The 26520-nt window shown below is 44.3% G+C and overlaps 1 pseudogene; it reads left to right on the top strand.

The window, feature by feature from the left end:
* LOC115183300 (regulator of G-protein signaling 7-like) overlaps positions 1-26520 on the top strand; it is a 74384-nt pseudogene that overhangs the window by 17589 nt on the left and 30275 nt on the right.

Below are 26520 nucleotides of genomic sequence, written 5' to 3'. Positions count from 1 at the left end.
TGTCCTGGTAGAATCAGGAATTCCCCAGGGCAGCTGTCTAGGCCCCCAGTCTGTCCTGGTAGAATCAGGAATTCCCCAGGGCAGACTGTCTAGGCCCATTACATTTTCATCTTTACTAACAACATGCTTGATTAAAGCCAGTGTGTTTATGTATTGTGATGACTCAACACTATACACGTTAGCTACCACAGCGTCTGAAATGACTGCAACACTAAACAAAGAACTGCAGTTAGTTTCAGAATGGGTGGCAAGGAATAAGTCAGTCCTAAATATAAAAAAAAACAACTAAAAGCATTGTATTTGGGACAAATCATTCACTAAACCCTAAACCTCAACTACGTCTCGTAATGAATAATATGGAAATTGAGCAAGTTGAAGAGACTAAACTGCTTGGAGTTACCCCTAGATTGTAAACCCTGGATTGTAAACTGTCATGGCCAAAACATATTGATACAAACAGTAACTACGATGAGGAGAAGTCTGTCCATAATAAAGTGCTGCTCTGCCTTCTTAACAACACTATCAACAAGGCAGGTCCTACAGGGCCCTAGTTTCTACCTTCTTAACAACACTATCAACAAGGCAGGTCCTACAGGCCCTATTTTTCTACCTTCTTAACAGCACTATCAACAAGGCAGGTTCTACAGGCCCTAGTTTCTACCTTCTTAACAACACTATCAACAAGGCAGGTCCTACAGGCCTAGTGTCTGCCTTCTTAACAACACTATCAACAAGGCAGGTCCTACAGGCCCTAGTGTCTGCCTTCTTAACAACACTATCAACAAGGCAGGTCCTACAGGCCCTAGTGTCTACCTTCTTAACAACACTATCAACAAGGCAGGTCCTACAGGCCCTAGTTTCTACCTTAACAACACTATCAACAAGGCAGGTCCTACAGGCCCTAGTTTCTACCTTCTTAACAACACTATCAACAAGGCAGATCCTACAGCATCTAGTTTTGTACCTTCTTAACAACACTATCAACAAGGCAGATCCTACAGGCCCTAGTTTCTACCTTCTTAACAACACTGTCAACAAGGCAGGTCCTACAGGCCCTAGTTTTGTCGCACATGGACTACTGTTCAGTAGTGTGGTCAGGTGCCACAAAGAGGGACTTGGGGAAATTGCATTTGGCTCAGAACAGGGCAGCACGGCTGGCCCTTAAAGTACACAGAGAGCTAACATTAATAATATGCATGTCAATCTCTCCTGGCTCAAAGTGGAGGAGAGATTGACGTCATCATTTCTTGTATTTATGAGAGATGTTGACATGTAGAAAGCACCGCAGCTGTCTGTTTAAACTACTGGCACACAGCTCAGACACCCATGCATACACCACAAGACATGCCACCAGAGGTCTCTTCACAGTCCCCAAGTCCAGAACAGACTATGGGAGGCGCACAGTACTACATAGAGCCAGACTACATGGAACTCTATTCCACATCAGGTACCTCATGAAAGCCTGTAAAATTAGATTTAAAAACACAAAAGACCCTCCCGAGTAGTGCTTGATTCATCACTACAGACCTGGTTTTGATCCCAGGCTTTGTCACAACCGGCGTGACCAGGATTCCCATAGGGAGGCGCACAATTGGCTCAGGCGTTGTCCGGGGTAGGTTGAGGTTTGGCGAGGGGGGCTTTACTTGGCAACATCGCGCTCTGATGTTTCCCTGGGGGTTTTTCCGGCATTGCAAAATGGCTTTTATATCAAGGCCTTTTTCAAAACACAGTTCCCTGCTTAGTTGGACACTTGAAAGATAGGGACTGATCAGTTGTCACAAAAAGATGAGCTCTTTTAAGAAAAGGTAGGAAGGAAGTAAAATGTGAATCGGTGATTCCTAACTTTTTTTTTTCGATCGGGTTTTTCTGACCAACGCATGCTACTATTTGGATCAGTTTTGGCGGGTCCACTTACCCGATGCAGTCGTATCTTCCACATTAGAATCAGTGAAGAGTTTTCCATCCCTATTTAGAAGGCAATCATATCCCTTGTTGTCATTGATTTGTGTAGCCAGAGTCGGATGAGGTAGTGACTCAGAATTAGTCTCAGAAGAATATTTCTGAAACGTAATACCCTGACTTGAGAGGAAGGTGGAGGAAGGTGGTATGGAGGAAGATGGAGGGTATGGGTAGACTCTGTAACAGTACAGGGGTACTGAGACGGAGCATGGAGAAGTGGAAGGTATGGGTAGACTCTGTAACAGGAATCCCTGATTGCAGACGGAGCATGGAGGAAGGTGGAGGTATGGGTAGACTCTGTAACAGTACAGGGGTACTGAGACTGAGCATGGAGGAAGGTGGAGGTATGGGTAGACTCTGTAACAGAATCCCTGTATTGAGACTGAGCATGGAGGAAGGTGGAGGAATGGGTAGATTGCTGTGTCATCGTGGATCTAGAAACAGCTCTCTTTGGATTCCCAGTAGATTGACTAGCAATAAAAGAGCCACAGGCATGAAGAAGGGAGAGATGAGAAAGGGGGAGGGATCCTATGAACAGGCTAATACCGAGGAGAGACACCTGAATATGAAACAGTACCTTTCCCTGTCACTATCTCTAGTGTTGTTGTTAACATGGAGTAGTAGCTATCCTATCTCTAGTGTTGTTGTTAACATGGAGTAGTAGCTATCCTATCTCTAGTGTTGTTGTTAACATAGAGTAGTAGCTATCCTATCTCTAGCGTTGTTGTTAACATGGAGTAGTAGCTATCCTATCTCCAGTGTTGTTGTTAACATGGAGTAGTACTATCCTATCTCTAGTGTTATTGTTAACATGGAGTAGTAGCTATCCTATCTCTAGTATGTGGTTGTTAACATGGAGTAGTAGCTATCCTAGCTCTAGTGTGGTTGTTAACATGGAGTAGTAGCTATCCTATCTCTAGTGTTGTTGTTAACATGGAGTAGTAGCTATCCTATCGCTAGTGTTGTTGTTAAGATGGTAGTAGTAGCTATCCTATCTCTAGTGTGGTTGTTAACATGGAGTAGTAGCTATCCTATCTCTTGTGTGGTTGTTAACATGGAGTAGTAGCTATCCTATCTATATTGTGGTTGTTAACATGGAGTAGTAGCTATCCTATCTCTAGTGTTGTTGTTTGTCTCTAGCATGGAGTAGTAGCTATCCTATCTCTAGTGTTGTTGTTAACATGGAGTAGTAAGCTATCCTATCTCTAGTGTTGTTGTTAACATGGGAGTAGTAGCTATCCTATCTCTAGTGTTGTTGTTAACATGGAGTAGTAGCTATCTAATCTATAGTGTTGTTGTTAACTGTGGAGTAGTAGCTACTCTATCTCTAGTGTTGTTGTTAACGTGGAGTTAGTAGCTATCCTAGCTCTAGTGTTGTTGTAACATGGAGTAGTAGCTATCCTATCTCTCGTGTTGTTGTTAACATGGAGTAGTAGCTATCCTATCTCCTAGTGTTGTTGTTAACATGGAGTAGTAGTAGCTATCCTATCTAGTAGTTGTTGTTTAACCTGGAGTAGTAGCTATCCTATCTATAGTGTGGCTTGTTAACATGGAGTAGAGTCTAGCTATCCTATCTCTTGTGTGGTTGTTAAATAGGGAGTAGTAGCTATCCTATCATAGTGTGGTGTGTTAACATGGAGTAGAGCTATCCTATCTATAGTGTTGTTTGTTAACATGGAGTTAGGTAGCTCTCCTATCTCCTAGGTGTCTTGTTGTTAACATGGAGTAGAGCTATCCATATCTATAGGTATGTTGTTAACGGTGGAGTAGTAGCTATCCTATCTCTAGTGTTTTTGTTAACATGGGAGTAGTAGCTATCCTATCTCTAGTGTGGTTTGTTAAACATGGAGTAGTAGCTATCCTATCTATAGTGTTGTTGTTAGTCCTCTACCATTGGAGTAGTAATCAGACTAATACCTAGGAGCTGCCCAGTGGATGATCCTATGAACCAGACTAATGAGCTGCCGCAACGGATGATCCTATGAACCAGACTAAGCCTGGTCCCTGTGACCACTGACCCAACCGGCAGCCAGTTCAGCTCCTGAAACTGTCTCCTACCAATATGAGTATGTTGGCTCCGATTCAACACCACCCTAATCAGCTTTTTCTGGGCTTTCTGGAGCTGTTTACTAGATGTGTTAAGGGAGGGGGGTACCCAGGTGTGGTAAAAATGAAATGCATTAGTCCACGATGCTGAGTCCCGGCTTCAAAGGGTTTATCTCACATTAATGAGTGCAATGTGCTAAAATATACAGTACATGGCATCTTGTGTTCTTCATGCACAATGAAGAAACCTGCACACTGCGCTGGATAGTACCCCTACTGGATAGTACCACTGCTCTGGATAGTACCACTGCTCTGCTCTGGATAGTATCACTGCTCTGGATAGTATCACTGCTCTGGATAGTACCACTGCTCTGGATAGAATCACTGCTCTGGATAGTATCACTGCTCTGGATAGTACCACTTCTCTGGATAGTACCACTGCTCTGGATAGTACCACTGCTCTGGATAGTACCACTGCTCTGGATAGAATCACTGCTCTGGATAGTATCACTGTTAGTATCACTGCTCTGGATAGTATCACTGCTCTGGATAGTACCACTGCTCTGGATAGTACCACTGCTCTGGATAGTACCACTGCTCTGGATAGTACCACTGCTCTGGATAGTACCACTGCTCTGGATAGTACCACTGCTCTGGATAGTATCACTGCTCTGGATAGTACCACTGCTCTGGATAGTACCACTGCTCTGCTCTGGATAGTATCACTGCTCTGGATAGTATCACTGCTCTGGATAGTATCACTGCTCTGGATAGTATCACTGCTCTGGATAGTACCACTGCTCTGGATAGTATCACTGCTCTGGATAGTATCACTGCTCTGGATAGTACCACTGCTCTGGATAGTATCACTGCTCTGGATAGTATCACTGCTCTGGATAGTACCACTGCTCTGGATAGTACCACTGCTCTGGATAGTATCACTGCTCTGGATAGTACCAATGCTCTGGACAGTATCACTGCTCTGGATAGTACCACTGTTAGTATCACTGCTCTGGATAGTATCACTGCTCTGGATAGTATCACTGCTCTGGATAGTATCACTGCTCTGGATAGTATCACTGCTCTGGATAGTACCTCTGCTCTGGATAGAATCACTGCTCTGGATAGTATCACTGCTCTGGATAGTACCACTGTTAGTATCACTGCTCTGCTCTGGATAGTACCACTGTTAGTATCACTTCTCTGCTCTGGATAGTACCGCTGCTCTGGATAGTACCACTGCTCTGGATAGTACCACTGCTCTGGATAGTACCACTGCTCTGGATAGTATCACTGCTCTGGATAGTATCACTGCTCTGGTCACTGCTCTGGATAGTATCACTGCTCTGGATAGTATCACTGCTCTGGATAGTATCACTGCTCTGGATAGTATCACTGTTAGTATCACTGCTCTGGATAGTATCACTGCTCTGGATAGTATCACTGCTCTGGATAGTACCACTGCTCTGGATAGTACCACTGCTCTGGATAGTATCACTGCTCTGGTCACTGCTCTGGATAGTATCACTGCTCTGGATAGTATCACTGCTCTGGATAGTATCACTGCTCTGGATAGTATCACTGCTCTGGATAGTACCACTGCTCTGGATAGTACCACTACTCTGCTCTGGATAGTATCACTGCTCTGGATAGTATCACTGCTCTGGATAGTACCACTGCTCTGGATAGTATCACTGCTCTAGATAGTATCACTGCTCTGGATAGTATCACTGCTCTGGATAGTACCACTGCTCTGGATAGTATCACTGCTCTGGATAGTATCACTGCTCTGGATAGTATCACTGCTCTGGATAGTATCACTGCTCTGGTCACTGCTCTGGATAGTACCACTGCTCTGGATAGTATCACTGCTCTGGATAGTATCACTGCTCTGGATAGTACCACTGCTCTGGATAGTACCACTGCTCTGGATAGTACCACTGCTCTGGATAGTACCACTGCTCTGGATAGTATCACTGCTCTGGATAGTACCACTGCTCTGGTCACTGCTCTGGATAGTACCACTGCTCTGGTCACTGCTCTGGATAGTACCACTGCTCTGGTCACTGCTCTGGATAGTACCACTGCACTGGATAGTATCACTACTCTGCATAGTACCACTGCTCTGGATAGTACCACTGCTCTGGATAGTATCACTACTCTGGATAGTACCACTGCTCTGGACACTGTTCTGGATAGTATCACTGCTCTGGACACTGCTCTGGATAGTATCACTGCTCTGGATAGTATCACTACTCTGGATAGTATCACTGCTCTGGATAGTATCACTGCTCTGGATAGTATCACTACTCTGGATAGTATCACTGCTCTGGATAGTATCACTACTCTAGATAGTATCACTGCTCTGGATAGTATCACTGCTCTGGATAGTACCACTGCTCTGGATAGTATCACTACTCTGGATAGTACCACTGCTCTGGACACTGCTCTGGATAGTATCACTGCTCTGGATAGTACCACTGCTCTGGATAGTATCACTGCTCTGGACACTGCTCTGGATAGTATCACTGCTCTGGACACTGCTCTGGATAGTATCACTGCTCTGGATAGTACCACTGCTCTGGATAGTACCACTGCTCTGGATAGTATCACTGCTCTGCTCTGGATAGTATCACTACTCTGGATAGTATCACTGCTCTGGATAGTATCACTGCTCTGGATAGTATCACTGCTCTGGATAGTACCACTACTCTGGATAGTACCACTGCTCTGGATAGTATCACTGCTCTGGATAGTACCACTGCTCTGGATAGTACCACTGCTCTGGATAGTACCACTGCTCTTGATAGTATCACTGCTCTGGATAGTATCGCTGCTCTGGATAGTATCGCTGCTCTGGATAGTACCACTGCTCTGGATAGTACCACTGCTCTGGATAGTCACTGCTCTGGATAGTATCACTGCTCTGGATAGTACCACTGCTCTGGATAGTATCACTACTCTGGATAGTACCACTGCTCTGGACACTGCTCTGGATAGTATCACTGCTCTGGACACTGCTCTGGATAGTATCACTGCTCTGGATAGTATCACTACTCTGGATAGTATCACTGCTCTGGATAGTATCACTGCTCTGGATAGTACCACTGCTCTGGATAGTATCACTACTCTGGATAGTACCACTGCTCTGGACACTGCTCTGGATAGTATCACTGCTCTGGATAGTACCACTGCTCTGGATAGTATCACTGCCCTGGACACTGCTCTGGATAGTATCACTGCTCTGGACACTGCTCTGGATAGTATCACTGCTCTGGATAGTACCACTGCTCTGGATAGTATCACTGCTCTGGATAGTACCACTGCTCTGGATAGTACCACTGCTCTGGATAGTATCACTGCTCTGCTCTGGATAGTATCACTGCTCTGGATAGTATCACTGCTCTGGATAGTACCACTGCTCTGGATAGTACCACTGCTCTGGATAGTATCACTGCTCTGGATAGTATCACTGCTCTGGATAGTACCACTGCTCTGGATAGTACCACTGCTCTGGATAGTATCACTGCTCTGGATAGTATCACTGCTCTGGATAGTATCACTGCTCTGGATAGTATCACTGCTCTGGATAGTATCACTGCTCTGGATAGTATCACTGCTCTGTTGTTATTGTTGATGTTTTTGTTGATGTTGTGGTTGAATATGTTATTGTTGATGTTATTGTTGATGATGTTGTTTGTTATTGTTGATGTTGTTGTTATTGTTGTTGTTGATGTTATTGTTGATGATGTTGTTGTTATAGTTGAATATGTTGTTGTTGTTGTGTTACAGTAGAGGCACTCCACCTTGGCACTCTGATGGCGGCCCACGGCTACTTCTTCCCCATCTCAGACCATGTGCTCACACTGAAGGACGATGGAACCTTCTACAGGTTTCAGGTACTAAGATAAGATCCCCCTTCTACAGGTTTCAGGTACTAAGATAAGATCCCCTTCTACAGGTTTCAGGTACTAAGATAAGATCCCCCTTCTACAGGTTTCAGGTACTAAGATAAGATCCCCCTTCTACACATTTCAGGTACTAAGATAAGATCCCCCTTCTACAGGTTTCAGGTACTAAGATAAGATCCCCTTTTACAGGTTTCAGGTACTAAGGTAAGATCCCCCTTCTACAGGTTTCAGGTACTAAGATAAGATCAAATCAAAATCAAATCAAATCAAATTTATTTATATAGCCCTTCGTACATCAGCTGAAATCTCAAAGTGCTGTACAGAAACCCAGCCTAAAACCCCAAACAGCAAGCAATGCATGTGAAAGAAGCACGGTGGCTGGGAAAAACTCCCTAGGAAAAACTCCTGAGAAAGGCCAAAAACCTAGGAAGAAACCTAGAGAGGAACCAGGCTATGAGGGGTGGCCAGTCCTCTTCTGGCTGTGCCGGGTGGATATTATAACAGAACATAGTCAAGATGTTAAAATGTTCGTAAATGACCAGCATGGTCAAATAATAATAATCATAGTAATTGTCGAGGGTGCAACAAGCACGTCCGGTGAACAGGTCAGGGTTCCGTAGCCGCAGGCAGAACAGTTGAAACTGGAGCAGCAGCATGGCCAGGTGGACTGGGGACAGCAAGGAGTCATCATGCCAGGTAGTCCTAGGGCTCAGGTCCTCCGAGAGAAAGAGAGAGAAAGAAAGAAAGAGAGAATTAGAGAGAGCATATTTACATTCACACAGGACACCGGATAAGACAAGAGAATACTCCAGATGTAACAGACTGACCCTAGCCCCCCGACACATAAACTACTGCAGCATAAATACTGGAGGCTGAGACAGGAGGGATCAGAAGACACTGTGGCCCCATCCGATGATACCCGGGGGGGGGGGGGGGGGGGGGGGGGGGGGGGGGGGGGGGGGGGTGGGGGGGGGGGGGGGGGGGGAACAGGGCAAACGGCAGGATATAACCCCACCCACTTTGCCAAAGCACAGCCCCCACCCACTAGAGGGATATCTACAACCACCAACTTACCGTCCGAAGACAAGGCCGAGTATAGCCCACAAAGATGTCCGCCACGGCACAACCCAAGGGGGGGGCGCCAACCCAGACAGGAAGACCACGTCAGTGGCTCAACCTACTCAAGTGACGCACCCCTCCCATGGACGGCATGGAAGAACACCAGTAAGTCAGTGACTCAGCCCCTGTAAAAGGGTTAGAGGCAGAGAATCCCAGTGGGAAGAGGGGAACCGACAAGGCAGAGACAGCAAGGGCGGTTCGTTGCTCCAGCCTTTCCGTTCACCTTCACACTCCTGGGCCAGACTATACTTAATCATAGGACCTACTGAAGAGATAAGTCTTCAGTAAAGACTTAAAGGTTGAGACTGAGTCTGCGTCTCTCACATGGGTAGGCAGACCATTCCATAAAAATGGAGCTCTATAGGAGAAAGCCCTACCTCCAGCCGTTTGCTTAGAAATTCTAGGGACAATTAGGAGGCCTGCGTCTTGTGACCGTAGCGTACGTGTAGGTATGTACGGCAGGACCAAATCGGAAAGATAGGTAGGAGCAAGCCCATGTAATGCTTTGTAGGTTAGCAGTAAAACCTTGAAATCAGCCCTTGCCTTAACAGGAAGCCAGTGTAGGGACTAGCACTGGAGTAATATGATCAAATTTTTTGGTTCTAGTCAGGATTCTAGCAGCCGTATTTAGCACTAACTGAAGTTTGTTTAGTGCTTTATCCGGGTAGCCGGAAAGTAGAGCATTGCAGTAGTCGAGCCTAGAAGTAACAAAAGCATGGAATTTTTTTGCGTCATTTTTGGACAGAAAGTTTCTGATTTTTGCAATGTTACGTAGATGGAAAAAAGCTGTCCTTGAAGCAGTCTTGATATGTTCTTCAAAAGAGAGATCAGGGTCCAGAGTAACGCCGAGGTCCTTCACAGTTTTATTTGAGACGACTGTACAACCATCCAGATTAATTGTCAGATTCAACAGAAGATCTCTTTGTTTCTTGGGACCTAGGACAAGCATCTCTGTTTTGTCCGAGTTTAAAAGTAGAAAATTTGCAGCCATCCACTTCCTTATGTCTGAAACACAGGCTTCTAGCGAGAGCAATTTTGGGGCTTCACCATGTTTCATTGAAATGTACAGCTGTGTGTCGTCCGCATAGCAGTGAAATTTAACATTATGTTTTCGAATGACATCCCCAAGAGGTAAAATATATAGTGAAAACAATAGTGGTCCTAGAACGGAACCTTGAGGAACACCGAAATTTACAATTGATTTGTCAGAGGACGAACCATTCACAGAGACAAACTGATATCTTTCCGACAGATAAGATCTAAACCAGGCCAGAACTTGTCCATGTAGACCAATTTGGGTTTCCAATCTCTCCAAAAGAATGTGGTGATCGATGGTATCAAAAGCGGCACTAAGATCTAGGAGCATGAGGACAGATGCAGAGCCTCGGTCTGACGTCATTAAAAGGTCATTTACCACCTTCACAAGTGCAGTCTCAGTGCTATGATGGGGTCTAAAACCAGACTGAAGCGTTTCGTATACATTGTTTGTCTTCAGGAAGGCAGTGAGTTGCTGCGCAACAACTTTTTCTAAAATTTTTGAGAGGAATGGAAGATTCGATATAGGCCGATAGTTTTTTATAATTTCTGGGTCAAGATTCGGCTTTTTCAAGAGAGGCTTTATTACTGCCACTTTTAGTGAGCTTGGTACACATCCGGTGGATAGAGAGCCGTTTATTATGTTCAACATAGGAGGGCCAAGCACAGGAAGCAGCTCTTTCAGTAGTTTAGTTGGAATAGGGTCCAGTATGCAGCTTGAGGGTTTGGAGGCCATGATTATTTTCATCATTGTGTCAAGATATAGTACTAAAACACTTTAGTATCTCCCTTGAGCCAAGGTCCTGGCAGAGTTGTGCAGACTCTGGACAATGAAGCCCTGGAGGAATACCCAGATTTAAAGAGGAGTCCGTAATTTGCTTTCTAATGATCATGATCTTTTCCTCAAAAAAGTTCATAAATTTATTACTGCTGAAGTGAAAGCCATCCTCCATTTGCGAATGCTGCTTTTTAGTTAGCTTTGCGACAGTGTCAAAAAGAAATTTCGGATTGTTCTTATTTTCCTCAATTAAGTTGGAAAAATAGGATGATCGTGCAGCAGTGAGGGCTCTTCGATACTGCACGGTACTGTCTTTCCAAGCTAGTCGGAAGACTTCCAGTTTAGTGTGGCGCCATTTCCGTTCCAATTTTCTGGAAGCTTGCTTCAGAGCTCGTGTATTTTCTGTATACCAGGGAGCTAGTTTCTTATGACAGATGTTTTTAATTTTTAGGGGTGCAACTGCATCTAGGGTATTGCGCAAGGTTGAATTGAGTTCCTCGGTTAGGTGGTTAACTGATTCTTGTCCTCTGACGTCCTTGGGTAGGCAGAGGGAGTCTGGAAGGGCATCAAGGAATCTTTGGGTTGTCTGAGAATTTATCACGACTTTTAATCTTCCTTGGTTGGGGTCTGAGCAGATTATTTGTTGCAATTGTAAACGCAATAAAATGGTGGTCCGATAATCCAGGATTATGAGGAAAAACATTAAGATCCACAACATTTATTCCATGGGACAAAACTAGGTCCAGAGTATGACTGTGGCAGTGAGTAGGTCCAGAAACATGTTGGACAAAACCCACTGAGTCGATGATGGCTCCGAAAGCCTTTTGGAGTGGGTCTGTGGACTTTTCCATGTGAATGTTAAAGTCACCAAAAATTAGAATATTATCTGCTATGACTACAAGATCCGATAGGAATTCAGGGAACTCAGTAAGGAACACTGCATATGGCCCAGGAGGCCTGTAAACAGTAGCTATAAAAAGTGATTGAGTAGGCTGCATAGATTTCATGACTAGAAGCTCAAAAGACGAAAACGTCATTGTTTTTTTTTTTGTAAATTGAAATTTGCTATCGTAAATGTTAGCAACACCTCCGCCTTTGCCGGATGCACGGGGGGTTTGGTCACTAGTGTAACCAGGGGGTGAGGCCTCATTTAACACAGTAAATTCATCAGGCTTAAGCCATGTTTCAGTCAGGCCAATCACATCAAGATTATGATCAGTGATTAGTTCATTGACTATAACTGCCTTGGAAGTGAGGGATCTAACATTAAGTAACCCAATTTTGAGATGTGAAGTATCACAATCTCTTTCAATAATGGCAGGAATGGAGGAGGTCTTTATACTAGTAAGATTACTGAAGCGAACACCGCCATTTTTAATTTTGCCCAACCAAGATCGAGGCACAGACACGGTCTCAATGGGGAAAGCTGAGCTGACTACGCTAACTGTGCTAGTGGCAGACTCCACTAAGCTGGCAGGCTGGCTAACAGCCTGTTGCCTGGCCTGCACCCTATTTCATTGTGGAGCTAGAGGAGTTAGAGCCCTGTCTATGTTCGTAGATAAGATGAGCACCCCTCCAGCTAGGATGGAGTCCGTCACTCCTCAGCAGGCCAGGCTTGGTCCTGTTTGTGGGTGAATCCCAGAAAGAGGGCCAGTTATCTACAAATTCTATCTTTTGGGAGGGGCAGAAAACAGTTTTCATCCAGCGATTGAGTTGTGAGACTCTGCTGTAGAGCTCATCACTCCCCCTAACTGGGAGGGGGCCAGAGACAATTACTCGATGCCGACACATCTTTCTAGCTGATTTACACGCTGAAGCTATATTGCGCTTAAGATCCCCCTTCTACAGGTTTCAGGTACTAAGTTAAGATAAGATCTGCCTTCTACAGGTTTCAGGTACTAAGATAAGACCCCCCTTCTACAGGTTTCAGGTACTAAGATAAGATCCCCTTCTACAGGTTTCAGGTACTAAGATAAGATCCCCCTTCTACAGGTTTCAGGTACTAAGATAAGATCCCCCTTCTACAGGTTTCAGGTACTAAGATAAGATCCCCTTCTACAGGTTTCAGGTACTAAGATAAGATCCCCCTTCTACAGGTTTCAGGTACTAAGATAAGATCCCCCTTCTACAGGTTTCAGGTACTAAGATAAGATCCCCTTCTACAGGTTTCAGGTACTAAGATAAGATCCCCCTTCTACAGGTTTCAGGTACTAAGATAAGATCCCCTTCTACAGGTTTCAGGTACTAAGATAAGATCCCCTTCTACAGGTTTCAGGTACTAAGATAAGATCCCCTTCTACAGGTTTCAGGTACTAAGATAAGATCTCCCTTCTACAGGTTTCAGGTACTAAGATAAGATCCCCTTCTACAGGTTTCAGGTACTAAGATAAGATAAGATCCCCTTCTACAGGTTTCAGGTACTAAGATAAGATCCCCCTTCTACAGGTTTCAGGTACTAAGATAAGATCCCCTTCTACAGGTTCAGGTACTAAGATAAGATCCCCCTTCTACAGGTTTCAGGTACTAAGATAAGATCCCCCTTCTACAGGTTTCAGGTACTAAGATAAGATCCCCTTCTACAGGTTTCAGGTACTAAGATAAGATCCCCCTTCTACAGGTTTCAGGTACTAAGATAAGACCCCCCTTCTACAGGTTTTAGGTACTAAGATAAGATCCCCTACTGTAGTAATTGAACCAGTCAAACCCTCATCTACTAACACACACAATCCCAGTAGGACGTAGAGAGAGAAGAAACATTCAGTACTGTACAAAGCAAATATCCCTTCAGTTCATCTAATGTTATCTAAATACCTGAAACAGCAGTATTCTATTAATATTGCCAAGTATACTTTGATAGGGTGATGCATCCGGTATAAACTATAGGTAATGTTTAGAGATCAGGTATAAACTATAGGTAATGTTTAGAGATCAGGTATTAACTATAGGTAATGTTTACAGATCAGTTTCTAAACTATAGCTAATGTTTAGACATCAGGGTATAACCTATAGGTAATGTTTACAGATCAGGTATAAACTATAGGTAATGTTTAGAGATCAGGTATAAACTATAGGTAATGTTTACAGATCAGTTATAAACAATAGCTAATGTTTACAGATCAGGTATAAACTATAGGTAATGTTTACAGATCAATATTAAAAAGAAAGTCCTTCATTCATGGGTGATCTTGAAAATACATGATCTGAAATAAATATCCTGAATGTTCTACTGTAGAAACTACAGTAATCTGGTTAAATATCTTGAATGTTCTACTATAGAAACAACAGTAATCTGGTTAAATATCCTGAATGTTCCACTGTAGAAACAACAGTAATCTGGTTAAATATCCTATAGAAACAACAGTAATCTGGTTAAAATATCTATAGAAACAACAGTAATCTGGTTAAATATCCTATAGAACACAGTAATCTGGTTAAATATCCTGAATGTTCCACTGTAGAAACAACAGTAATCTGGTTAAAATATCCTGAATGTTCTACTATAGAAACAACAGTAATCTGGTTAAATATCCTGAATGTTCCACTGGTAGAAACAACAGTAATCTGGTTAAATATCCTGAATGTTCTACTATAGAAACAACAGTAATATGGTTAAATATCCTGAACGTTCTACTATAGAAACAAACCGTAATCTGGTTAAATATCCTGAATGTTCTACTATAGGAACAACAGTAATCTGGTTAAATATCCTGAACGTTCTACTATAGAAACAAAAGTAATCTGGTTAAATATCCTGAATGTTCTACTATAGAAACAACCGTAATCTGGTTAAATATCCTGAATGTTCCACTGTAGAAACAACAGTAATCTGGTTAAATATCCTATAGAAACAACAGTAATCTGGTTAAATATCCTATAGAAACAACAGTAATCTGGTTAAATATCCTATAGAAACAACAGTAATCTGGTTAAAATATCCTGAATGTTCTACTATAGAAACAACCGTAATCTGGTTAAATATCCTGAATGTTCCACTGTAGAAACAACAGTAATCTGGTTAAATATCCTATAGAAACACATTAATCCTGGTTAAATATCCTATAGAAACAACAGTAATCTGGTTAAATATCCTATAGAAACAACAGTAATCTGGTTAAAATATCCTGAATGTTCTACTATAGAAACAACAGTAATCTGGTTAAATATCCTGAATGTTCCACTGTAGAAACAACAGTAATCTGGTTAAATATCCTGAATGTTCTACTATAGAAACACGGTATATCTGGTTAAATATCCTGAACGTTCTACTATAGAAACAACCGTAATCTGGTTAAATATCCGAATGTTCCACTGTAGAAACAACAGTAATCTGGTTAAATATCCTGAATGTTCTACTATAGAAACAACAGTATATGGGTTAAATATCCTGAACGTTCTACTATAGAAACAACCGTACTCTGGTTAAATATCCTGAATGTTCTACTATAGAAACAACCGTAATCTGGGTTAAATATCCTGAATGTTCCACTGTAGAAACAAACAGTAATCTGGTTAAATATCCTATAGAAACAACAGTAATCTGGTTAAATATCCTATAGAAACAACAGTAATCTGGTTTAAAATATCCTGAATGTTCTACTATAGAAACAACAGTAATCTGGTTAAATATCCTATAGAAACAACAGTAATCTGGTTAAAATATCCTGAATGTGTCTACTATAGAAACAACAGTAATCTGGTTAAATATCCTGAATGTTCCACTGTAGAAACAACAGTAATCTGGTTAAATATCCTGAATGTTCTACTATAGAAACAACGGTAATCTGGTTAAAATATCCTGAACGTTCTACTATAGAAACAACGGGAATCTGGTTAAATATCCTGAACGTTCTACTATAGAAACAACAGCTAGTATCCCAGCCAAGCGGTTGTCCTCTAGTGTCTGACTGATTCTCTCTCTCTCCTCTCTCTCTCTCTCTCTCCTCTCCTCTCCTCTCTCTCTCTCTCTCTCTCTCTCTCTCGCTCTCTCTCTCTCTCTCTCCTCTCTCTCTCCTTCTCTCTCTCTCTCCTCTCCTCTCTCTCTCTCTCTCTCTCTCTTCGTCTCTCTCTCTCTCTCTCTCTCTCTCTCTCTCCTCTCTCTCTCTCTCTCTCTCTCTCTCTCTGTGTTAAACACGGTTCTGTTTTAGTCTGATTGACGAGCTCGTCACGGAGCCTTCAGACAGCTACAGTAGACAGCCAATCCACCGGCAGCTGTTAATGAGCCCCGTAGTTACAGTATAATATCATCTGTAAGGGTGTCAGTCAGCCGGTACTGTCACTCTCTCCAACTCTTCAGCCAAGCTTCCCTGTTCTGGTTTTATTTTTTTATTTTTTTACTATTTTCTACATTGTAAAAATAATAGCGATGACGTCGAAACGATGAAATAACACGTATGGAATCATGTAGTAACCAAATAGTGTTTAAGAATCAAAATATATTTATGTTTCAGATTTTTCCAAAATAGCCTCCCTTTGCCTTGATGACAGCTTGTACACTCTTGGCATTCTCTCAAACCAGCTTCACCTGGAATGCTTTTCCAACAGTCTTGAAGGAGTTCCAACAGATGGGGTCCATAGAGAGTCTGTTAGAATCATATGGGTCCATAGAGAGTCTGTTAGAATCGTATGGGTCCATAGAGAGTCTGTTAGAATCGTATGGTCCATAGAGAGTCTGTTAGAAATCATACGGGTCCATAGTTTAGTCTGTTAGAATCCTACGGTCCATAGAGAATCTGTTAGAATCATAAGGGTCCATAGAGAGTCTGTTAGAATCATATGGTCCATAGAGAGTCTGTTAGAAATCGTATGGGTCCATAGAGAGTCTGTTAGAATCGTATGGGTCCATAGAGAGTCTGTTAGAATCATACGGGTCCATAGTTAGTCTGTTAGAATCCTACGGGTCACATAGAGAATCTGTTAGAATCATAAGGGTCCCATAGAGAGTCTGTTAGAATCATACGGGTCCATAGAGAGTCTGTTAGAATCATACGGGTCCATATAGAGTCTGTTAGAATCATATACGGGTCCATAGAGAGTCTGTTAGAATCTATATGGGTCCATAGAATCATAAGGGTCCATAGAGAGTCTGTTAGAATCATACGGGTCCATAGAGAGTCTGTTAGAATCATACGGGTCCATAGAGAGTCTGTTAGAATCATACGGGTCCATAGAGAGTCTATTAGAATCATATTGGTCCATAGAGAGTCTGTTAGAATCATACGGGTCCATAGAGAGTCTGTTAGAATCATACGGTCCTAGAGAGTCTGTTAGAATCATAACGGGTCCTAGAGAGTCTGTTAGAATCATACGGGGTCCTAGGAGAGTCTGTTTAGAATCATACTGGCCATAGAGAGTCTGTTAGAAATCAATCGGGTCCATAGAGATCTATTAGAATCATATGGGTCCATAGAGATCTGTTAGAATCATACGGGTCCATAGAGAGTCTGTTAGAATCATACGGGTCCATAGAGAGTCTGTTAGAATCATACGGGTCCATAGAAGTCTGTTAGAATCATACGGTCCATAGAGAGTCTGTTAAATCATACGGGTCCATAGAGAATCTGTTAGAATCATACGGGTCCATAGAGAGTCTATTAGAATCGAATGGGTCCATAGAGAGTCTGTTAGAATCATTTGACTCTCTCTCTCTCACAGTTTATTCCTCTCAATTCAATTTCGATTCAATTCAAAGGGCTTTATTGTCATGGGAAACATGTAAGTGAAATAAACAATAAACATTACACTCACAGACGTTCCAAAAGAATAAAGACATTACAAATGCCATATTATGTCTATATACAGTGTTGTAACAATGTACAAATGGTTAAAGTACACAAGGGAAAATAAATAAGCATAAATATGGGTTGTATTTACAATGGTGTTTGTTCTTCACTGGTTGACCTTTTCTCTCCACCCCTCCCCCCCTCCCTCTCCCCCCTCCCTCCCTCCCTCCCTCCCTCCCTCTCCCCCCACCCCCCCTCTCCCCCCCCCCCCTCCCCCTCCCCCCCTCTCTCTCCCCCTCTCTCCCTCCCTCCCTCTCCCCCCCTCCCTCCCTCCCTCCCCCTCCCCCCCCCCCCCCCTCCCTCCCCCACCCCTCCCCTCCACCCCCCTCTCTCCCCCCCTCCCCCCTCCCTCCCTCTCCCCCACACACCCCCCCTCTCCTCCCCCCATCCACCCCCTCGCACCCCCCCCCTCTCTCCCCCCCCCTCCCCCCCTCTCTCCCCCCTCCCCCCCCCCCACCCCCCTCTCCCTCCCCCCTCCACCCCTCTCCACCCCCCTCTCTCCCCCCCTCCCCCTCCCTTCCCTCCCTCTCTCCCTCCCTCCCTCCCTCCCCCCCCACCCCCCCTCCCCCCCCTCTTCCACCCCACCCCCCCCTCTCTCCCCCCCTCGCCCCTCCCTCCCTCTCCACCCCTCCCCCCCCTCTCCACCCCTCCCCCCCTCGCCCCTCCCTCCCTCTCCACCCCCTCCCCCCCCCCCTTCCTCTCCACCCCTCCCCCCCTCCCTCTCAGACTCCCTACTTCTGGCCATCTAACTGTTGGGAACCTGAGAACAACAGGACTATGGTGAGTTACAGCAGACAATACAGCAGACTATGACCTAAATCACCTAATTGTCAAACACACACACACACATTAAACCACTGTCCCAGACCAGAAATCCAGGCTGTTCTGCTCTGTTCTGTTCTGGTTCTGTTCTGTTCTCTGCTCTCCTCTCCTCTCCTCTCCTTGTCTCTCCTCTCCTTGTCTCTCCTCTCCTTGTCTCTCCTCTCCCTGTCTCTCCTCTCCTTGTCTCTCCTCTCCCTGTCTCTGTTCTGCTCTCTGCTCTCCTCTCCTGTCTCTGTTCTGCTCTCTGCTCTCCTCTCCTGTCTCTGTTCTGCTCTCTGCTCTCCTCTCCTGTCTCTGTTCTGCTCTCTGCTCTCCTCTCCTGTCTCTCCTCTCTGCTCTCCTCTCTGCTCTGTTCTGTTCTGTTCTGTTCTTGCTCTCCTGTCTCTGTCTGCTCTCCTGTCTCTCCTCTCCTGTCTCTCTCTCTCCTGTCTCTCCTCTCCTGTCTCTCCTCTCTGCTCTGCTCTCCTCTCCTGTCCTCTCTGCTCTGCTCTGCTCGTGCTCTCCTCTCCGCTCTGCTCTCTGCTCTGTTCTGCGGTAAGTCGGCCCAGAGCTTCCAGTCATCCCTCCAGATGGGAAGCTACTTCCTGCAGCCAGATGATTACTGTTCTGTCAGGATTTCTATGAAAACAAAAGTACAGCTGAAACAATATTCATATTCAGTTTAACTGGTATACAACCAGGACACCATTAAACCATTACCCTGTCTGTCTGTTTTCCTGTCTGGTATACAACCAGGACACCAATAAACCATTACCCCTGTCTGTCTGTTTCCTGTCTGGTATACAACCAGGAAACATTACCCTGTCTGTCTGTTTCCTGTCTGGTATACAACCAGGAAACCAATAAACCATTACCTGTCTGTCTGTTTCCTGTCTGGTATACAACCAGGAAACCATTACCCTGTCTGTCTGTTTCCTGTCTGGTATACAACCAGGAAACCATTACCCTGTCTGTCTGTTTCCTGTCTGGTATACAACCAGGAAACCATTACTCTGTCTGTCTGTTTCCTGTCTGGTATACAACCAGGACACCAATAAACCATAACCCTGTCTGTCTGTTTCCTGTCTGGTATACAACCAGGAAACCATTACCCTGTCTGTCTGTTTCCTGTCTGGTATACCAACCAGGACACCATTACCCTGTCTGTCTGTTTCCTGTCTAGTATACAACCAGGAAACCATTACCCTGTCTGTCTGTTTCCTGTCTGGTATACAACCAGGACACCATTACCCTGTCTGTTCTGTTTACTGTCTGGTATACCAACCAGGAAACATTACCCGTCTGTCTGTTTTCCTGTCTGGTATACACCAGAAACCATTACCCTGTCTGTCTGTTTCCTGTCTGGTATAACAACCAGGACAACCATTACCCTGTCTGTCTGTTTCCTGTCTGGTATACAACCAGGAAACATTACCCTGTCTGTTGTTTCCTGTCTGGTATACAACCAGGACAACAATAAACCATAACCCTGTCTGTCTGTTTCCTGTCTGGTATACAACCAGGAAACCATTACCCTGTCTGTCTGTTTCCTGTCTGGTATACAACCAGGAAACCATTACCCTGTCTGTCTGTTTCCTGTCTGGTATACAACCAGGACACCAATAAACCATAACCCTGTCTGTCTGTTTCCTGTCTGGTATACAACCAGGAAACCATTACCCTGTCTGTCTGTTTCCTGTCTGGTATACAACCAGGGCACCATTAAACCATTACCCTGTCTGTCTGTTTCCTGTCTGGTATACAACCAGGAAACCATTACCCTGTCTGTCTGTTTCCTGGCTGGTATACAACCAGGAAACCAATAAACCATTACCCTGTCTGTCTGTTTTCCTGTCTGGTATACAACCAGGAAACCATTACCCTGTCTGTCTGTTTTCCTGTCTGGTATACAACCAGGAAACATTACCCTGTCTGTCTGTTTCCTGTCTGGTATACAACCAGGAAACCAATAAACCATTACCCTGGTTTGTCGTTTCCTGTCTGGATACAACCAGGAAACCAATAAACCATTACCCTGTCTGTCTGTTTCCTGTCTGGTATACAACCAGGAAACCATTAAACCATTACCCTGTAGTCTGTTCCTGTCTTGGTATACAACAGGAAACCATTACCCTGTCTGTCTGTTTCCTGTCTGGTATACAACCAGGAAACCATTAACCATTACCCTGTCTGTCTGTTTCCTGTCTGGTATACAACCAGGAAACCATTACCCCTGTCTGTCTGTTTTCCTGTCTGGTATACAACCAGGAAACCATTACCTTGTCTGTCTGTTTCCTGTCCTGGTATACAACCAGGACACCAATAAACCATAACCCTGTCTGTCTGTTTCCTGTCTGGTATACAACAGGAAACCATTACCCTGTCTGTCTGTTTCCTGTCTGGTATACAACCAGGACACCATTACCCTGTCTGTCTGTTTCCTGTCTGGTATACAACCAGGAAACCATTACCCTGTCTGTCTGTTTCCTGTCTGGTATACAACCAGGACACCATTAAACCATTACCCTGTCTGTCTGTTTCCTGTCTGGTATACAACCAGGAAACCAATAAACCATTACCCTGTCTGTCTGTTTCCTGTCTGGTATACAACCAGGAAACCAATAAACCATTACCCTGTCTGTCTGTTTCCTGTCTGGTATACAACCAGGAAACCAATAAACCATTACCCTGTCTGTCTGTTTCCTGTCTGGTATACAACCAGGAAACCATTAAACCATTACCCTGTAGTCTGTTTCCTGTCTGGTATACAACCAGGAAACCATTACCCTGTCTGTCTGTTTCCTGTCTGGTATACAACCAGGAAATCAGTAAACCATTACCCTGTCTGTCAAACCAAATCAAATTTTATTTGTCACTGAAACATGTTTCAGATGTTATTGTAGCAAAATGCTTGTGTTTCCAGCAGTGCAGCAATATCTAACAATTCACAATAATACACACAATTCACAACATACACACAATTCACAACAATACACAACAATACACCAATTCACAACATACACACAAGTCACAACAATACACAAATTCACAACAATACACACAATACACAACAATACACACAATACACAACAATACACACAACCTAAAAGTAAAATAATGAAATATATAAATATCAGGATGAGCATTGTCGGAGTGGCGTAGAAAAAAATACAGTAGAATAGAATACAGTAGAATAGAATACAGTAGAATAGAATACAGTATATACAGTAGAATAGAATACAGTATATACAGTAGAATAGAATACAGTAGAATAGAATACAGTATATACAGTAGAATAGAATACAGTATATACAGTAGAATAGAATACAGTAGAATAGAATACAGTAGAATAGAATACAGTAGAATAGAATACAGTAGAATAGAATACAGTATATACAGTAGAATAGAATACAGTAGAATAGAATACAGTATATACAGTAGAATAGAATACAGTATATACAGTAGAATAGAATACAGTAGAATAGAATACAGTAGAATAGAATACAGTAGAATAGAATAAAGTAGAATAGAATACAGTAAATACAGTAGAATAGAATACAGTAGACTAAAATACAGTAGAATATAATACAGTAGACTAAAATACAGTAGGATAGAATACAGTATATACATATGAGATGAGTAATACATAGACTAAGATACAGTAGAATAAAATACAGTAGAATAAAATACAGTAGAATAGAATACAGTAGGATAGAATACAGTATATACATATGAGATGAGTAAAGCAAAAATATGTAAACATTATTAAAGTGTTCCATTATTAAAGTGACCAGTGATTCCATGTCTATGTATATGGGGGCAGCCTCTAATGTGCAGGGTTGAGTAATCGGGTGGAAGCCGACTAGTGATGGCTGTTTAACAGTCTGATGGCCTTGAGATAGAAGCTGTTTTTCAGTCTCTCGGTCCCAGCTTTAATGCACCTGTACTGACCTCGCCTTCTGGATGATAGTGGGGTGAACAGGCAGTGGCTCGGGTGGTTGTTGTCCTTGATGATGTTCTTGGCCTTCCTGTGACATCGGGTGCTGTAGGTGTCCTGGAGGGCAGGTAGTTTGCCCCCGGTGATGCGTTGGGCAGACCGCACATCCCTCTGGAGAGCCTTGCGGTTGCAAGCGGTGCAGTTGCCGTATCAGGCGGTGATACAGCCCAACAGGATGCTCTCAATTGTGCATCTGTAAAAGTTTGTGAGGGTTTTAGATGCCAAGTCAAATTTCTTCAGCCTCCTGAGGTTGAAGAGGTTCTGGTGCGCCTTCTTCACCACGCTGACTGTGTGGGTGGACCATTTCAGTTTGTCAGTGATGTGTTCACTGAGGAACTTAAAGCTTTCCACCCTCTCCACTACTGTCCCGTCGATGTGGATGGGGGGGTGCTCCCTCTGCTGTTTCCTGAAGTCCACGATCATCTCCTTTGTTTTGTTGACGTTGAGGGAGAGGTTATTTTCCTGGCACCACTCCGGCAGGGCCCTCACCTCCTCCCTGTAGGCTGTTGTTGGTAATCAGGCCTACTACTGTTGTGTCATCTGCAAACTTGATGATTGAGTTGGAGGCGTGCGTGGCCACGCAGTCATGGGTGAACATAGAGTACAGGAGAGGGCTGAGCACGCACCCTTGTGGGGCCCCTGTGTTGAAGATCAGCGAAGTGGAGGTGTTGTTTCCTACCTTCACCGCCTGGGGGCAGCCCGTCAAGAAGTCCAGGATCCAGTTCCACAGGGCGGGGTTCAGACCCAAGGCCCCGAGCTTAATGATGAGCTTGGAGGGTACTATGGTGTTGAATGCTGAGCTATAGTCAATGAACAGCATTCTTACATAGGTGTTCCTCTTATCCAGATGGAATAGGGCAGGTGTGTCAGTGCGATTGCATCGTCTGTGGATCTATTGGGGAGGTAAGCAAATTGGAGTGGGTCTAGGGTTTCCGGGATGATGGTGTTGGTGTGATCCATGACCAACCTTTCAAAGCACTTCATGGCTACAGACGTGAGTGCTACGGGGCGGTAGTCATTTAGTCAGGTTACCTTCGCACTCTTGGGCACAGGGACTATGGTGGTCTGCTTGAAACGTGGGTATTACAGACCTGGTTAGGGAGAGGTTGAAAATGGCAGTGAAGACACTTGCCAGTTGGCCAGCGCATGCTCTGAGTACACGCCCTGGTAATCCGTCTGGCCCCACCCTTGTGAATGTTGACCTGTTTAAATGTTTTCCTCGGCTACATCGGCTACGGAGAGCGTGATCATACAGTCATCTGGAACAGCTGGTGTTCTCATGCATGCTTCAGTGTTGCTTGCCTCGAAGCGAACATAAAAGGCATTTAGCTCGTCTGGTAGGCTCGCGTCACTGGGCAGCTCGCGGCTGGGTTTCCCTTTGTAGGTCCTGTAATAGTTTGAAAGCCCTGCCACATTCGACGAGCGGTTCAGAGCCAGTGTAGTAGGATTCAATCTTAGTCCTGTATTGACGCTTTGCCTATTTTCTGGTTTGTCTGAGGGCATAGCGGGATTCTTTATAAGTGTCCGGAATTAGTGTCCCGCTGCTTGAAAGCGGCAGCTCTAGCATCTAGCTCGATGTGGATGTTGCCTGTAATCCATGGCTTCTGGTTGGGATATGTACGTACGGTCACTGTGGGGACGAAGTCATCGATGCACTTATTGATGAAGCCGGTGACTGAGGTGGTATATTCCTCAATGCCATTGGATGAATCCCAGAACATATTCCAGTCTGTGCTGCAAAACAGTCCTGTAGTTTAGCATCCGCGTCATCTGACCACTTCCGTATTGAGCGAGTCACTGGTACTTCCTGCTTTAGTGTTTGCTTGTAAGCAGGAAGATAGAGTTATGGTCAGATTTGCCAAATGGAGGGCGAGGGATAACTGTGTATGCGTCTCTGTTTGTGGAGTAAATGTGGTCTTGAGTTTTTTCCTTTGGTTGCACATGTGACATGCTGGTAGAAATTAGGTAAAACAGATTTAAGTTTGCCTGCATTAAAGTTCCCGGCCACTAGGAGCGCCGCTTCTATTTTTTGCATTTTCTTGTTTGCTTATGGCCTTATACAGCTCATTGAGTGGGGTCTTAGTGCCAGCATCGGTCTGTGGTGGTAAATAGACTGCTACGAATAATATAGATGAGAACTCTCTTGGTAGATAGTGTGGTCTACAGCTTATCATGAGGTACTCTACCTCAGGCGAGCAATACCTCTAGACTTCTTTAATATTAGACATCGCTCACCGGCTGTTATTGACAAATAGAGACACCCCTCGTCTTACCAGACGTAGCTGCTCTGTCCTGCCGATACACGGAAAACCCAGCCAGGTCTATATTATCCGTGTCGTCGTTCAGCCACGACTCGGTGAAACATAAGATGTTACAGTTTTGAATATCTTATGAAGTGGACTGTAGGATAGCTTGGGGATAGATGAAGTGGACTGTAGGATAGATAGGGATAGAGGGAGTGGACTGTAGGATAGATGGGGATAGAGGGAGTGGACTGTAGGATAGATGGGGATAGAGGGAGTGGACTGTAGGATAGATGGGGATAGATGGAGGGGACTGTAGGATAGATGGGGATAGAGGGAGTGGACTGTAGGATAGATGGGGATAGAGGGAGTGGACTGTAGGATAGATGGGGATAGATGGAGGGGACTGTAGGATAGATGGGGATAGAGGGAGTGGACTGTAGGATAGATGGGGATAGAGGGAGTGGACTGTAGGATAGATGGGGATAGAGGGAGTGGACTGTAGGATAGATGGGGATAGAGGGAGTGGACTGTAGGATAGATGGGGATAGAGGGAGTGGACTGTAGGATAGATGGGGATAGAGGGAGTGGACTGTAGGATAGATGGTGATAGAGGGAGTGGACTGTAGGATAGATGGGGATAGAGGGAGTGGACTGTAGGATAGATGGGGATAGATGGAGGGGACTGTAGGATAGATGGGGATAGAGGGAGTGGACTGTAGGATAGATGGGGATAGAGGGAGTGGACTGTAGGATAGATGGGGATAGATGGAGATAGATGGGGATAGAGGGAGTGGACTGTAGGATAGATGGGGATAGAGGGAGTGGACTGTAGGATAGATGGGGATAGATGGGGATAGATGGGGATAGATGGGGATAGATGGGGATAGAGGGAGTGGACTGTAGGATAGATGGGGATAGCTTTGTCTGTTTGCCACGGAAGCCTTGCTTAGCCAAGCAGTGAAAACCACTGCATGACTGCCTATATCTGTTTCTACTGACTATTTCAATCAATCATCACATTTATTTATGAAGCCGTTTTTACACTGAGAGTACAAAACATTAGGAACACCTTCCTAATATTGAGTTGCCCACCCTTTTTGCCCTCAGAACAGCCTCGATTCGTCCGAACATGGACTCTGCATGGTGTCGAAAGCGTTCCACAGGGATGCTGGTCCATGTTTCACTCCAATGCTTCCCATAGTTGTGTCAAGTTGTCTGGATGTCCTTTGGGTGGTGGATCATTCTTGATACACACAGGAAACTGTTGAGCGTGAAAAAAAACCCAGCAGCGTTGTAGTTCTTGATACAAACCGGTGCGCCCTGCCACCTACTACCATACCTCATTCAAAGACACTTAAATATTTTGTCTTGCCCATTCACCCTCTGAATGGCACACATACACAATCCATGTCTCAATTGTCTCAAGGCTTAAAAATCCTTCTTTAACCCGTCTCCTCCCCCTTCATCTGCACTGATTGAAGTGGATTTAACAAGTGACATCAATAAGGGATCATTAGCTTCCACCTGGATTCACCTGGTCAGTCCGTCATGGAAAAACAGGTGTTCCAACACTCAGTGTACATCAGCAGATGTCACAGAACAGAAACCCAGCCTAAAACCCCCAAACAGCAAGCAATGGCAGGTGTAGAAGCACGGTGGCTAGGAAAAACTCCCTAGAAAGGCCAAAACCTAGGAAGAAACCTAGAGAGGAACCAGGCTCATGAGGGGTGGCCAGTCCTCTTCTGGCTGTGCCGGGTGGAGATTATAACAGAACATGGCCTAGATGTTCAAATGTTCATAAATGACCAGCAGGGTCAGATAATAATAATCACAGTGGTTGTCGAGGGTG

Source organism: Salmo trutta, unplaced genomic scaffold (genome assembly GCF_901001165.1).
Source record: "Salmo trutta unplaced genomic scaffold, fSalTru1.1, whole genome shotgun sequence".
In the NCBI taxonomy this organism is placed as follows: Eukaryota; Metazoa; Chordata; class Actinopteri; order Salmoniformes; family Salmonidae; genus Salmo; species Salmo trutta.
The sequence above is the reverse complement of the archived record's forward strand: the minus strand, read 5'-3'. Positions and strand labels throughout refer to the sequence as shown.